Genomic DNA, 15,031 nt, shown 5'->3' on the forward strand with positions numbered 1-15,031 from the left:
CCTTGGGCAAGTCACTTCTCTGTGCCTCAGTTACCCTATCTGTAAAATGGGGGTTAAGACTGTGAGCCCTCTGTGAGACAGGGACTGTGACCAACCTAATTATCTTGAGACGCCAGCATTTAGTACAGTGCCTGGCATATAGTAAGCACTTAACAAATACCACAATTATTATTATCAGAAGAGTGGCTCAAACCTGGACTGAAGTGGGGGCTGTGTCAACAGGCTGACTTTGTTCTGCATCAAAGGTGGGTTGGGTTGGGGTACTACTAATAATAATCGTGTTTATAAGGTGCTTACTATATAGCCTCCCTTCAAAGCCCTACTGAGAGCTCACCTCCTCCAAGAGGCCTTCCCAGACTGAGCCCCCTTTTTCCTCTCCTCCTCCCTACCTCCTTCCCCTCTCCACAGCACCTGTATATATGTTTGTACAGATTTATCACTCTATTTTACCTGTCCATATTTACTATTCTATTTATTTTGTTAATGATGTGCATTTAGTACAGTGCTAAGCGCTTAGTACAGTGCTCTGCACACAGTAAGCGCTCAATAAATACAATTGATGATGAATTAGCTTTAATTCGATTTGTTCTGATGACTTGACACCTGTCTACCTGTTTCATTTTGTTGTCTGTCTCCCTCTTCTAGCCTGTGAGCCCGCTGTTGGGTAGGGACCGTCTCTAGATGTTGCCAACTTGGACTTCCCAAGCGCTTAGTACAGTGCTCTGCACACAGTAAGCGCTCAATAAATACGATTGAATGAATGAATATCAATCACTGCACTAAGTGCTGAGGTAAATACGAGACAATCACATGAGACACAGTCCCTGGGTCACATGGGACTCGCAGTCTAAGTAGGAGGGAGAATAGATATTGAATCCCCATTTTACAGATGAGGAAACTGAGGCCCAGAGATGACAAGTGCCTTGCCCAAGGCCACACAGCAGGGACAAATTTCCCTGAACGGGGATTCAGGGATTAGAACTGAGTCGAGATGATCGTCTAAGGTCCCCCTTGGGCTTGAGATGGGTCAGCATAAGTGGCAAGAACATGGGCCTTGGAATCAGAAGGTCATGGGTTCTAATCCCCACTCTGTCACTTGACTGCTGTGTGACCTTGGGCAAGGCACTTAAATCCTCTGGGCCTCAGTTACCTCACATCTGTAAAACAGGGATTGAGACTGTGAGCCCCACATGGAACAAGGGACTGTGTCCAACCCGATTTGCTTGCATCCACCCCAGCGCTTAGTACAGAGCCTGGTTCGTAGTAAGTGTTTCGCAAATGCCATTATTATTATTTTTATTGTGTATCCACCAATTGTCAGCTGTGTGACTTTGGGCAAGTCACTTGACTTCTCTGTGCCTCAGTTCCCTCATCTGTAAAATGGGGATTAAAACTGTGAGCCCCCCCGTGGGACAACCTGATCACCTTGTAACCTCCCCAGCGCTTAGAACAGTGCTCTGCACACAGTAAGTGCTTAATAAATGCCATCATTATTATCATTATTAATACTCACCTGGCTAGACGCAGACAGAGGGGATGAGCCGCCCGGAAAGCAGGAAGTGGTGGGAATTTCCTCCGCCAAGATGGATCTGGCAGGAACTCAATCAGGTTCCCAGCATCTCTGCTGCAGGTGCCTGTGCAGCTCTAATTAATCTAAATTCCAATTAATCTTTCAGTCTTAATTAGGCACTTGTAAAACTTCTGCTCCCCTCGGGCCCCCACCATCCCAGGACTTGCTCGGGTCTACATTTTCCCCCTTTGGATTCAGGTCTCTGAGAGCTCCTAATTCCCACTTCCAGCCTTCTCCTGCAGTTATGACAGGCTGTATTTAGAAGCAAAGAGGCTATTGCCATTAAATGAGCAATATGCAGATAACATGCAAAAATACATTTAAATGGGCAGGGAATGTGTCTGCTTATCGTTGTATTGCACTCTCCCAAGCGATTAGTGCTCTGTACACAATAAGTGCTCAATAAATACTATTGAATGAATGAATCTTGCTTTCCTTATTTTTTTAAAATCCAGACGGTGGGCACTTTTTGTAGCAAGCCTGCAGAACTGACAGTTTCTCTGAGTCCATGTCCTGGAAGCTGCTGAGCGGGGAATACTTTGACTTCTCTCTGAAGATCAGCCTGCCCCTCGCCCCCAAAGCCTCTCCATTATTAATAATAATAATAATAATAATGGCATTTATTAAGCACTTTGTGCAAATCACTGTTCTAATAACATGGGACTGGAACAGTGTCTAACCTCATTAGCTTGTATCTCCCCCGGCTTTTTGAACAGTGCTTGACACATAGTAAGCGCTTAACAAATGTCATTATTATTATCATCACTATTATTAAGGTGCTTTCACTTCTTTTTGGTACCTGATTCCAAAGAACTGGGAATTCCTTGTGGGCAGGGATCATGTCTACCAACTCTGTTGTATTGTACTTCCGCGGTGCTTAGTCCAGTGCTCTAAACATAGTAACTGCTCAATACAATTGATGAATTGATTGACTTATCTCTGTTATTTGCAAAGCCTACTAAATATTACTACTACTACTATTACTACTACTCCTAATAATAATAGTAATAATAATAACGGCATTTATTAAGCGCTTACCATGTGCAAAGCACTGTTCTAAGCGCTGGGGAGGTTACAAGGTCATCAGGTTGTCCCACGGGGGGCTCACAGTCTTAATCCACATTTTACAGATGAGGTAACTGAGGCCCAGAGAAGTGAAGTGACTTGCCCATAGTCACACAGCGACAGCTGGAAGAGCCGGAATTTGAACCCGTGACCTCTGACTCCAAAGCCCGGGCTTTTTCCACTGAGCCACGCTGCTACCAATGGCTGCCCACATAGAACAGTCAGATCCCATCTTTCCCACATGTGTTTCTCCAGAAATCCCATTTCTAACATCCCGCCCCAGAAGGCTTCTGGGAGGTGAGGCTTGAGCTTTGAGTCCAGCGCTTAGAACAGTGCTTTGCACATAGTACGCGCTTAATAAATGCCATTATTATTGTTATTATTATTAATTATGGGTTGGGGGAATTGGCCTAGCGGAAAGAGCGCGGGCCCGGGGTTCTAATCCCAGATCTACCACTTGTCTGCTGTGTGACTCTGGGCAAGTCACTTAGCTTCTCCGGGCCTCAGTTCCCTCAACTGCAAAATGGTGATTCAATAACTGTTCTTCCTCCTCCTTAGACTGTGAGTCATTCATTCATCCAATCGCATTTATCAAGCGCTTACTGTGAGCAGAGCGCTGTACTAAGCGCTTGGAAAGTACAATTCCATGTGGGACGTGGTTATCTTGTACCTACATGTAGTAAGCACTGAACAAATACCCCCATTATTATTATTACTATTATTAGTAGTATTATTAGGGGAGCCATCTGAACGAGCTTCCTGAACTGAAGCAAACGGACAATTATCCAGAATCGCGTGCAGGAACATTAATCATCATCATCATCATCATCAATCGTATTTATTGAGCGCTTAGTGTGTGCAGAGCACCGTACTAAGCGCTTGGGAAGTCCAAGTTGGCAACATATAGAGACGGTCCCTACCCAACAGTGGGCTCACAGTCTAAAAGGGGGAGACAGAGAACAAAACCAAACATACTAACAAAATAAAATAAATAGAATAGATATGTACAAGTAAAATAAATAAATAAATAAATAAATAAATAAATAGAGTAACAAATATGTACAAACATATATACATATATACAGGTGCAGTGGGGAAGGGAAGGAGGTAAGATGGGGGGGGATGGAGAAATTGATATTGTGTCAGAAAGATCTCACAAGAGGGCAACTGGCCCCCACTTCATTTTAAGTAAAATATACTCACCTGCACATCAGGTAACCCCTTTCCTCCATCTCCCTCTTTAAACGCCTCCCACTCCCAACGTCTTCCCGATCCAAAAATAGTTCCCCCTTCTCTAGACTATAAACCGGCCGGGGGCGGGGAGTGTATCTGTTATATTGAACTCCCCCAAGCGCTTAGTACAGTGCTCGGCACGGAGTGCTCAGTAAATACGACTGATTCCCACGGCTCCCACACTATAGAGGGGATTAGTGTGGTAAAGTCCGGAATGATGGACCGTAAACCTGAAACGGTGTAACTAGAGCACAAGTCTGGGCGTCAGAAGGACCTGGGTTCTAATCCTGTCTCTGCCACTTGTCTGCTGTGTGACCTTGGGCAAGTCGCTTCATTTCTCTGTGGCTCAGTTACCTCAATTGTAAAATGGGGATTGAGACAGGGAGCCCTTTGTGGGACAGGGGCCGTGTCTAACCAGATTAGCTTGTATCTGCCCCAGTGCTTAGTACAGTGTCTGGCACATAGTAAGTGCTTAACAAATACTGTAATTATTATGGTTAGGAGACACAATATCTGCCCTCAAGGAGTTTTTGGTCCAGTCTCCCCCATGAGAGTTTACTGGCTTTACTTACATCGTGCTTCCAAATGCCTAGTTCAGGGCTCTGCTAATGGATCATCATCATCAATCGTATTTATTGAGCGCTTACTATGTGCAGAGCACTGTACTAAGCGCTTGGGAAGTACAAATTGGCAACATCTAGAGACAGTCCCTACCCAACAGTGGGCTCCCAGTCTAAAAGGGGGAGACAGAGAACAAAACCAAACATACTAACAAAATAAAATAAATAGAATAGATATGTACAAGTAAAATAAATAAATAAATAAATGAATAGAGTAATAAATATGTACAAACATATATACATATATACAGGTGCTGTGGGGAAGGGAAGGAGGTAAGATGTGGGGGATGGAGAGGGGGACGAGGGGGAGAGGAAGGAAGGGGCTCCCTTCCTTCCATTGGTAATGGATACCAATGTTTATGATGACAGTGAGGAAGATAATAAGGAGACATTGTTAAACAACAATCGATCAATTAATGGCATTTATTGAGCACTTATTCTGTGCAGAGCACTGTACTAGATGCTTGATAGAGAAGCAGCGTGGCTCATCGGAAAGAGTGCGGGCTTTGGAGTCAGAGGTCATGGGTTCGAATCTCGGCTCTGCCACTTATCAACTGTGTGACTTTGGGCAAGTCACTTAACTTCTCTGTGCCTCAGTTCCCTCATCTGTACGATGGGGATTAAGACTGTGAGCCCCACGTGGGACAACCCGATCATCTTGTAACCTCCCCAGCGCTTAGTACAGTGCTTTGCACATAGTAAGTGCTTAATAAATGTCATTATTATTATTACTATTATTAACAGAACATTCCAAAATTAGTAAGGCATGGCCCTGCCCTTTTGAATCTTACAATCTAGTGAAGGAGACAGAAGTCTTTTAAACCAGAGAGAACTGGAGAAACAATGTGGCCTAATGGATAGAGCACAGGCTTGGGAGTCAGAAGGACCTGGGTTCTAATTCCATCCCCACTGAGCAGCGTGGCTCAGTGGAAAAGAGCGTGGGCTTTGGAGTCAGAGATCATGGGTTCAAATCCCGGCTCCGCCAACTGTCAGCTGTGTGACTTTGGGCAAGTCACTTCACTTCTCTGGGCCTCAGTTATCTCATCTGTAAAATGGGAATGAAGACTGTGAGCCCCACGTGGGACAACCTGATCACCTTGTAACCTCCCCAGCGCTTAGAACAGTGCTTTGCACATAGTAAGTGCTTAATAAATGCCATTATTATTATTACTATTATTATTATCTCCATTACTTGTCTGCTGTATGACCTTGGGCAAGTCACTTAAGTTGCTGGGCCTCAGTTCCCTCATCTGTAAAATGGGGATTAAGAGTGTGAGCCCCATGTGGGACATGGACTGTGTCCAACCTGATTAGCTTGTATCTACCCAGCGCTTAGTACAGTGCCTGGCACATAGTAAGCATATAATAAATACCATTAAAAAAAAAAAAACCCAGCCTGGCAGTTGGGCACTTGTTCGTTCACCTGTGATGTGCAACAGATTTCTTCCCACTACCTTTTCCCGAGGAAGAGAAAATAGAATGACCAGAAAATCCAACCAATTCCGTCCTCTCCCAAAGGCCCCCGCTCTGGTGTCTCTGAGTGAGCCTGCCACTTTTCATTTGAATCCAACAGTTTGGTGAAGCTGCCCAGATTGATCAATCGATTGTATTTACTGAGCGCCGACTGTGTGCAGAGCACTGTACTAAGTGCTTGGAAGAGTACAATAGAATGTTGCCAACTTGTACTTCCCGAGCGCTTAATATAGTGCTCTGCACACAGTAAGCGCTCAATAAATACGATTGAATGAATGAATGAATGAACAGAGTCCCCCTCTCCATCCCCTCTGCCTTACCTCCTTCCCTTCCCCACAGCACCTGTATATATGTATATATGTTTGTACGTATTTATTACTCTATTTATTTTACTTGTACAAATTATATTTATTTTATTTTGTTAATATGTTTTATTTTGTTCTCTGTCTCCCCCTTCTAGACTGTGAGCCCACTGTTGGGTAGGGACCGTCTCTGTATGTTGCCAACTTGTACTTCCCAAGCGCTTAGTACAGTGCTCTGCACACAGTAAGCGCTCAATAAATATGATTGAATGAATGAATGGATAGATTCCCTGCCCACAAGGAGCTTACAGTACAGATGTATTGAACCCCTGATCTGAAAAGCCCCTCTTTTATGGTATTTGTAACGTGCTTACTATGTGTCAAGCACTGTTCTAAGCACTGGGTAGAGACAGTTTAATCAGGGTTGATTAATCAGGTCTCTGTCCCGAATGGGGCTCACAGTCTGAGGGAGAACGGGCATTGAATCCCCACTTCACAGATGAGGAAATTGAGGCATAGAGAAATCGAATCCCACAGCAGGTAAGTGGCACAGCAGGATTAGAACCCAGGTCCTCTGATTCCCAGGCCCTTGCTCTTTCCTCTAGGCCCTGCTGCGTCTGTCCTTCCCCAAGCACCTAGTAGAGTGCACTGTACCCAGTAAATACCTTCACAACTACTAAACAAAACTCCTACTTCTCTGGATGAGTAGAGAACTGCTGGGCAGCCAGGAAGTGGTCTTTAATATTAATAACAATAATAATAATAATAATGGCATTTGTTGAGCACTTACTATGTGCAAAGCACTGTTCTAAGCACTGGGGGGGGGGGGGATACAAGGTGATCAGGTTGTCCCACATGGGGCTCACTGTTTTAATCCCCATTTTACAGATGAGCTCACTGAGGCCCAGAGAAGTGACTTGCCCAAAGTCACACAGCTGACAAGTGGCGGAGGCGGGATTAGAACCCGTGACCTCTGGCTCCCAAGCCCGGGCTCTTTCCACTGAGCCATGCAAGCCCTCTGCACCTTCTCCAGGATCCTCCATGCGGAACATCTCCCCCTTCTAGACTTGAACTTCCCAAGCGCTTAGTACAGTGCTCTGCACACAGTAAGCGCTCAATAATTACGATTGAATGAATGAATGAACAGAGTTGGTAGATAGATTCCCTGCCCACAAGGAACTTACAGTACAGATGTATTGAACCCCTGATCCGAAAAGCCCCTCTTTTATGGTATTTGTAATGTGCTTACTATGTGTCAAGCACTGTTCTAAGCACTGGGTAGAGACAGTTTAATCAGGGTTGATTAATCAGGTCTCTGTCCCGAATGGGGCTCTGTCCTGAATGCCCCTTAAAATTTACCCTGTCCTCCTACCCACCTCTTCTATTCCTTCCTGCCCCACAAACCTAAAGGAGGCAGAGAGAGCAGCCCAAAAAGAATGATAAGAATGGGGACCGTCTCTATATGTTACCGACTTGTACTTCCCAAGCGCTTAGTCCAGTGCTCTGCACACAGTAAGCGCTCAATAAATACGATTGAATGAATGAATGAACTGTGGGAGCCTGTTTCTGTCCTGGCTGGCCACTTACGTTGGCCAGAAGTGGAGTGAGAACTCCAGACTGAACCCTGGAGCCGGGCCGAGCTCAGGGAAAACACACGCACTGTTCTGGGAGGTGGGAGAATCCTGGATTATTTACCGGATGGTAACCAAGGCACCGGTGTCCACGGAAACCGGCGCACACTACGGCCCACCCCTCGTCGAGACGGAGAGTGTGCTTGGCAAACAGGGAGGGAGGTCACCATGAGCCATGGTTTCCGGGCCAAGACCTGTCGTTATCTCGCCAGGAAGAAGCCTAGCCGCCGGCTCCAGAGGGGTCACTTCCAGATCCAGTGGGAAACGGATGGGCACAAACCCCCGGTAGGCCCTCCCGTCCTGAGACAAAGTGACCAGGAGTCGATGACCCAGTTGCCTCGTTGATAAGGCCAAAGGGGAGCAGGGATCAGGTTAAGGAAGTCTCTCCCCACCTGGGCTTCTCTGCCCCCGGGGAAGCCGCTAGGCAGTGAAATTTCCTCATTTCTGAGACGCGGCATGGCCTACTTAACTGGAACCAGCACAGGACTGGGAGGCGGGAAACCAGACTTCTGATCCCGGCACCGCGACTCGGTCAGTCGTATTTATTGAGCTCTTACTGTGTGCAGAGCACTGTACTAAGCACTTGCGAGACTACACTTTAACAATCATCATCATCATCAATCGTATTTATTGAGCGCTTACTATGTGCAGAGCACTGTACTAAGCGCTTGGGAAATACAAATTGGCAACATCTAGAGACAGTCCCTACCCAACAGTGGGCTCACAGTCTAAAAGGGGGAGACAGAGAACAAAACCAAACATGCTAACAAAATAAAATAAATAGAATAGATATGTACAAATAAAATAAATAAATAAATAAATAAATAAATAAATAAATAAATAACAATATAACAGACACATTCCCTGCCCATGATGAGCTTGCAGTCTAGAGGGCCACTCGCCTGCAGTGTGACCTTGGGCAAGTCGCTTCTATGAAATGGGACTAATGTACCTGACTCCCTTTATCTTAGACTTGCTCTGCACACTTCATCTTGCTCTGCACACAGTAAGCGCTCAATAAATACGATCGATTGATTGATTAGACTGTGAGCCCCATATGGGACAGGGCGCCACCTGATTCTGTGTACCCCAGCTCTTAGCTCGACCTCTAGCCCATAAGCTCATTGTGAGCAGGGAATGTTTCCGTTTACTGTTATATTGTACTCTCCCAAGCGGTTAGTACAGTGGTTTGCACCCAGTAAGCACTCAATAAATACGATCGAATGAATGAATATGTGGTCAGCACACAGAAGTGCACATCAAATATCACTTCCATTATTAGATCTATTCGGCACCTGCAGATTCAAGACCATGTACGTGAGTGGGAGAGTCGGAAGAGTCTGAATTGGGGATCAGGGGGACATTGCCCAGGCTCCATGATGGGAGGGAAAATAGGAACAGACGGAGTTAGTAAGGAGACCAAAGACCCTCCTTTTCCCTGTCCAAAGCAGCGATTACAGTTCCTCTTACTCCAGAAAAGGTGACTCTCCAGGAGTTCTCGGGATGTTGTGGTTTTCCCCACAGTATCTACTAAACTAGCTCCCCAGGAGAGGACAGCAAAGAGAGTCAGAATTTCCTGAACCAGGTGAGATGAAGCGACTTGGTCTAAGATCACCCAGCAGGACAGTGGCAGAGCTGGAAGTCAATTCCTAGAGTCCGGACTCTCAGTCCCATTCTCTTCCCACCAAACCAAGCTGCTTCCCAGCGTACTCCGGGGGAAACTCAGGCCAGGCCTGAAGTCAGGTCAGCAACAAGTTTCGAGTCACTTCTCCACAAGGAATCTGCCCTCTGCCCTCCTCAGCCCCTTAAAATTTATCCTGTCTTCCTACCCGCCTCTTCTATTCCTTCCTGCCCCACAAACTAAAGGATGAGCTCCCCCTTCTAGACTGTGAGCCCACTGTTGGGTAGGGACCATCTATGTTGCCAACTTGTACTTCCCAAGCGCTTAGTCCAGTGCTCTGCACACAGTAAGCGCTCAATAAATACGATTGAATGAATAAAGGAGGCAGAGAGAGCAGCCCAAAAAGAATGCTAAATACCATCTGAAACTAAACCCCAATTTCTTGTTCATTTTAATGGCTGTTGTTTAGGTTCTGCATTGCCAAAACCCGCCTCTGGCCTTTGTGTGTCCAGCTCAGATTGTGGACTTCTGAAGTACAGGAAATTGTGGCTTTCTTGATTACACTGGTCATCCCCCATCCCATGGGGCCGGCCTTCGGCACACACTGTAGAAATAAAGACACTTTTCAATGAGCCCGACTGGGCCTCAGCTGCAGGGGGAGGGGAACGGGAAAAGGGAGAAGGGCCTGGAGATGAGGGGGAAGGGCAGCAGAGCCCCTCCTTCCCTCCTTTTCTGTCATAAAGAGTCTCCAGAATGGGAGGGCGAGAGGAGACGGAGCTCTGTGCGGCTTTCCGACGGTTAACGGGCTCAGAGATCCCCTGGGAACGATCGATGACTTTAGAGTTCCTTGCCCTCCGCTCAAGGAGGGAGCAGGTGGGACTCTGGTATTCATTCATTCATTCAATCGTTTTTATTGAGCGCTCACTGTGTGCACATTCATTCATTCATTCAATCGTATTTATTGAGCGCTTCCTGTGTGCAGAGCACTGGACTAAGCGCTTGGGAAGTACAAGTTGGCAACATATAGAGACGGTCCCTACCCAACAGTGGGCTCACAGTCTAGAAGAACTCTGGTAGGGCGGATGGCTGCTCTGAAATTCATTCATTCATTCAATCGTACTTATTGAGTGCTTTATTGAGAGAGCACTGTACTAAGCACTTGGGGAGTACAAGTTGGCAACATATAGAGACGGTTCCTACCCAACAACGGGCTCACAGTCTAGAAGGGGGAGACAGACAATAAAACAAAACAAAAAATATATCTCAGGTATAAGGTGTAGGATAAGGAATATCATTGCCACATTCATTCATTCAATGGCATTTATTGAGCGCTTACTGTGTGCAGAGCACTGGACTAAGCGCTTGGGAAGTACAAGCTGGCAACATATAGAGACGGTCCCTACCCAACAGTGGGCTCGTGTGTTCCAGACCCCTGAAGCTTTAAAACCCAAAACCACCCAAACCAAAACCCAACTAAAACCAAAACCGAAAACTTAGCTAAAATGAAAACTAACACCCAACCAAAACTAAAGCCTAACTATAATGCCTTGAAAATACCAAAACCTAACCCACAACCTAAAACCAAACCCTAAAACCCATCACAAACCTAACCTACAACCCAAAACTAAAATTTGACCCGCATGAATGAAATGTAGCCGAAGCCCGGCATTCTCGAAAAGCCCAGCCTCAGCCCCTGCCGGGTCAGCGCCCGGGGCCTGCGTAGGCAAGAAGGCCTGGGCTCTGGGGCTGCTTGTTCATGGAGGGCTCAGCCCACGACCCTCAGGCTTCCCCATCCTCTGGTGACCAACTCTGAAGAGATGGTGGGCTTGGCCACCCTCAGCGGTGCCAATCAGGGATCGCTTCTTGGGCCAGCCTCAGCCCACAGGTGGCTGCGGACCCCCTTCTAATAAAAATAATAATAATAACGATGGCATTTATTAAGCGCTTACTATGTGCAAAGCACTGTTCTAAGCGCTGGGGAGGTTACAAGGTGATCAGGTTGTCCCACGTGGGGCTCACAGTCTCAATCCCCATTTTACAGATGAGGTAACTGAGGCCCAGAGAAGTGAAGTGACTTGCCCGAAGTCACACAGCTGACAATTGGCAGAGCTGGGGTTTGAACCCATGACCTCTGACTCCAAAGCCCTGGCTCTTCTCCACTGAGCCACGCTGCTTCTCTTCTAGACTGTGAGCCCGTTGTTGGGTAGGGACCGTCTCTCTATGTTGCCAACTTGTACTTCCCAAGCGCTTAGTACAGCGCTCTGCACACAGTAAGCGCTCAATAAATACCATTGAAAGAATGAGTGAATGAATGAACAGCAGCACGTCAAAGGGGCCGGGCCACCCAGCCAGGACCAAAGCAGGAGGCTCGAGGGAACTCGAACGCAGGGCTACATGACGGACCTCCAGCCTGGCAGCCTCCATCCAGAAGGCGTTTCCCAAATCTGCAAACCAGCTCCCAGGGAATGGAGTGGGGGAGTTTGTTTTTTTTTTTACAAGCCCACCACTTGAGGGGCAAAAAGTGCTCTATAAATCCTTAATTTAAGTCTGTTCCTTGGGTGACTATTAAAATCCATTTTATCAGGCTGAACACTGTCTTCCTTTCCCACTTGGTCTTAGTTAAAACATTCTGTCTTTTCCCTGGGGAAGGGTCTGAACCTCGGAGAAACCTTCCCCCAGCCCCGACTCCCTTTCTGATCCTGAACTGCGGTTGCAGGAGGCAGGGGAAAGAGAGGACACTGGGCTCGAGGGCTCCCAGTTCCATCCATAGGCCTTTTTACCTCTCGCTTTTACTTGCCAAGCAATTCTTAGCAATGTTCAGGCCCCTTCTTGGGGGGCTGGGGTGGGGGGTTCTGAAAACACCTTTCATGGCAGCGAGGGGGGATCCAGTCTAGTGATGACCGAAGGAACAGCTGTGGGGCATGAAAGCTGGACTCGGTTATCTGTTCTTCCCAATCCCCACCCTGGCTCAGGTCTGCCCAGTGTCTCTGGCTTCCCCAGTGTCAAATGCGGACTCTTGCCACCTAAGCAGTGTGGCTCAATGGAAAGAAACAGGGCTTGGGAGTCAAGGGTCATGGGTTCTAATCCAGCTCCACCAATTGTCAGCTGTGTGACCTTGGGCAAGATGAGCCTCAGTGACCTCTTCTGTAAAAAGGGGATGAAGACTGTGAGCCCCACGTGGGACAACCTCATCACCTTGTATCCCCCGAGCGCTTAGAACAGTGCTTTGCACATAGTAAGCGCTTAACAAATGCCATCCACCTGAAGGAAGTGTGTGCACGCTTGCTCTCTCTTTCTCTCTTCTGCATTTTGTCTCTAATGGGCCCATCCAATTCTGGGTGTCCGCTGCTTATCCCATTGGGACAGCCCCTAACTTCACTACTAACATGGCCTCCCTGAGATATAGAACAGGACTTATCATCCCTGGCAAAGCCGCAAGGCCGGAGCCCGAGGAAGCCTGGGGGGGGAGAGGGGCACTCGGGGCCCACCCGCTTCCTGTTAGAGGGATGGCGGCTCTCTGCCCCTTTTCCAGTTCAGAAGTCCAGCTCTCCCCCGCCCACCAGGGCCCAGCCAACTGGGCTCCATTTGCTTCATTAATGAGTCTTAAGTGTTCGGCCTGGGCCCCTGCCAAAGCGGGGTTGGGAGGGGAGGAGAAGGGGGAGGAAGAGAGAGAGGAGATGGAGTGAAATCAGCTCGGAGTGGAATCCTTGTGCTCCTGTCCTTGCCCGGTCGGATGGATTACGCGACCCTGTGGGTCCCCGACAGCTCCGCTCCTCCATTGCCCTTGACCCCATAGGGCGGAGCTGGGCACGGAGGCTAAGATGCCCAAGGGTCCAAAGAGAGTGTGAGGCGATTCATCCCAACCAGGAGCTGGCCAGCTTCTGGCTGACTTCAGCTGGGCCAGGAGGCCGGGGGCCACTGGCAGCCCACCCTGCCAGCTGCAGTCCTCAGGAGCTCGAGAGTCTTCATGTTGGGGGCCCCCCCAGAAACCAGGCAGAGGGGTGGCAGGAGGCCTTTGGGCCAGCCTGGTCCCCAAGGAAGAAAACTGCTGGGAGGGATGGGGCCTGCAGAATCTCCTGAGCCAAGCACCCATGGGAGGTGGAACTGAGGAATCTGCTCTGCGAGGTGGGACGGAGGAAGCTCTCCAGCGAGGTAGCATAGAAATCCCCCAGAGAGGTAATAATGATGATGACATTTGTTAAGCACTTACTATGTGCAAAGCACTGTTCTAAGTGCTGAGGGGGATACAAGGTGATCAGGTTGTCCCACGTGGGGCTCACAGTCTTCATCTCCATTTTACAGATGAGGTCACTGAAGCCTAGAGAAGTTAAGTGACTTGCCCAAGGTCACCCAGCAGACATGTGGCAGAGCAGGGATTCAAATCCACAACCTCTGATTCCCAAGCCTGAGCTCTTTCCACTGAGCCTTGCTGCTTCTCTAAAATAATAATGTCATTTGTTAAGCACTTACTATGTGTGAAGCACTGTCTTAAGCGCTGGGGGGGATACAAGGTGATCAGGTTGTCCCACGTGGGGTTCACAGTCTTCATCCCCATTTTACAGATGAGGTCACTGAGGCTCAGAGAAGTTAAGTGACTTGCCCAAGGTCACCCAGCAGACATGTGGCAGAGCAGGGATTCAAACCCATGACCTCTGACTCCCAAGCCCGGGCTCCTTCCACTGAGCCACGCTGCTTCTCTAAAATAATAATGTCATTTGTTAAGCACTTACTATGTGCGAAGCACTGTCTTAAGCGCTGGGGGGGATACAAGGTGATCAGGTTGTCCTGGGGGGGCTCACAGTCTTAATCCCCATTTTACAGATGAGGTAACTGGGGCCCAGAGAAGTCGACTTGCCCAAAGTCACACAGCAGGCAAGTGGCGGAGCTGGGATTAGAACCCGCGACTTCTGACTGCCAAGCCCGGGCTCTTTCCACTGAGCCACACTGCTTCTACAGGTAGATGGAAAAAGCCCCTCAGGGAGGTGGAATGGAGGAAGCCCCTCAGAGAGATGGGATGGAGGAAGCCCCCACAGAGCTGGGATGAAGAAAGTCCCCCTCAGGGTGGCTATGGGCCCCGGCCCAAACCCCAGGGGGTCACCCCCACCACACTCCTGCCTAGCCCGGCCATCAGGGTGGCAAGCTGCAGGGTCGCCTGCCTTGATGTCAGATGTCCTTCAAGGCCCTGCTGCGAGCTCACCTCCTCCAGGAGGCCTTCCCAGACTGAGCCCCTTCCTTCCTCTCCCCCTCGGCCCCTTCTCCATCCCCCCCATCTTACCTCCTTCCCTTCCCCACAGCACCTGTATATATGTATATATGTTTGTACATATTTATTACTCTATTTTACTTGTGCATATCTATTCTATTTATTTTATTTTGTTAGTATGTTTGGTTTTGTTCTCTGTCTCCCCCTTTTAGACCATAAGCCCACTGTTGGGTAGGGACTGTCTCTATATGTTGCCAATTTGTACTTCCCAAGCGCTTAGTACAGTGCTCTGCACATAGTAAGCGCTCAATAA

General features: G+C 48.1%; 1 long non-coding RNA gene across 1 annotated transcript; it reads left to right on the forward strand.

Annotated features, from left to right (window-relative positions):
• Positions 1-8,082: 8,082 nt before the first annotated feature.
• Positions 8,083-10,147, forward strand: LOC119943268. The gene is made up of 2 exons (XR_005455657.1): positions 8,083-8,179; positions 9,985-10,147. It is a non-coding gene; the product is annotated as an uncharacterized LOC119943268 (long non-coding RNA).
• Positions 10,148-15,031: the final 4,884 nt, after the last annotated feature.

Source organism: Tachyglossus aculeatus, chromosome 22 (assembly GCF_015852505.1).
Source record: "Tachyglossus aculeatus isolate mTacAcu1 chromosome 22, mTacAcu1.pri, whole genome shotgun sequence".
Classification (NCBI taxonomy): Eukaryota; Metazoa; Chordata; class Mammalia; order Monotremata; family Tachyglossidae; genus Tachyglossus; species Tachyglossus aculeatus.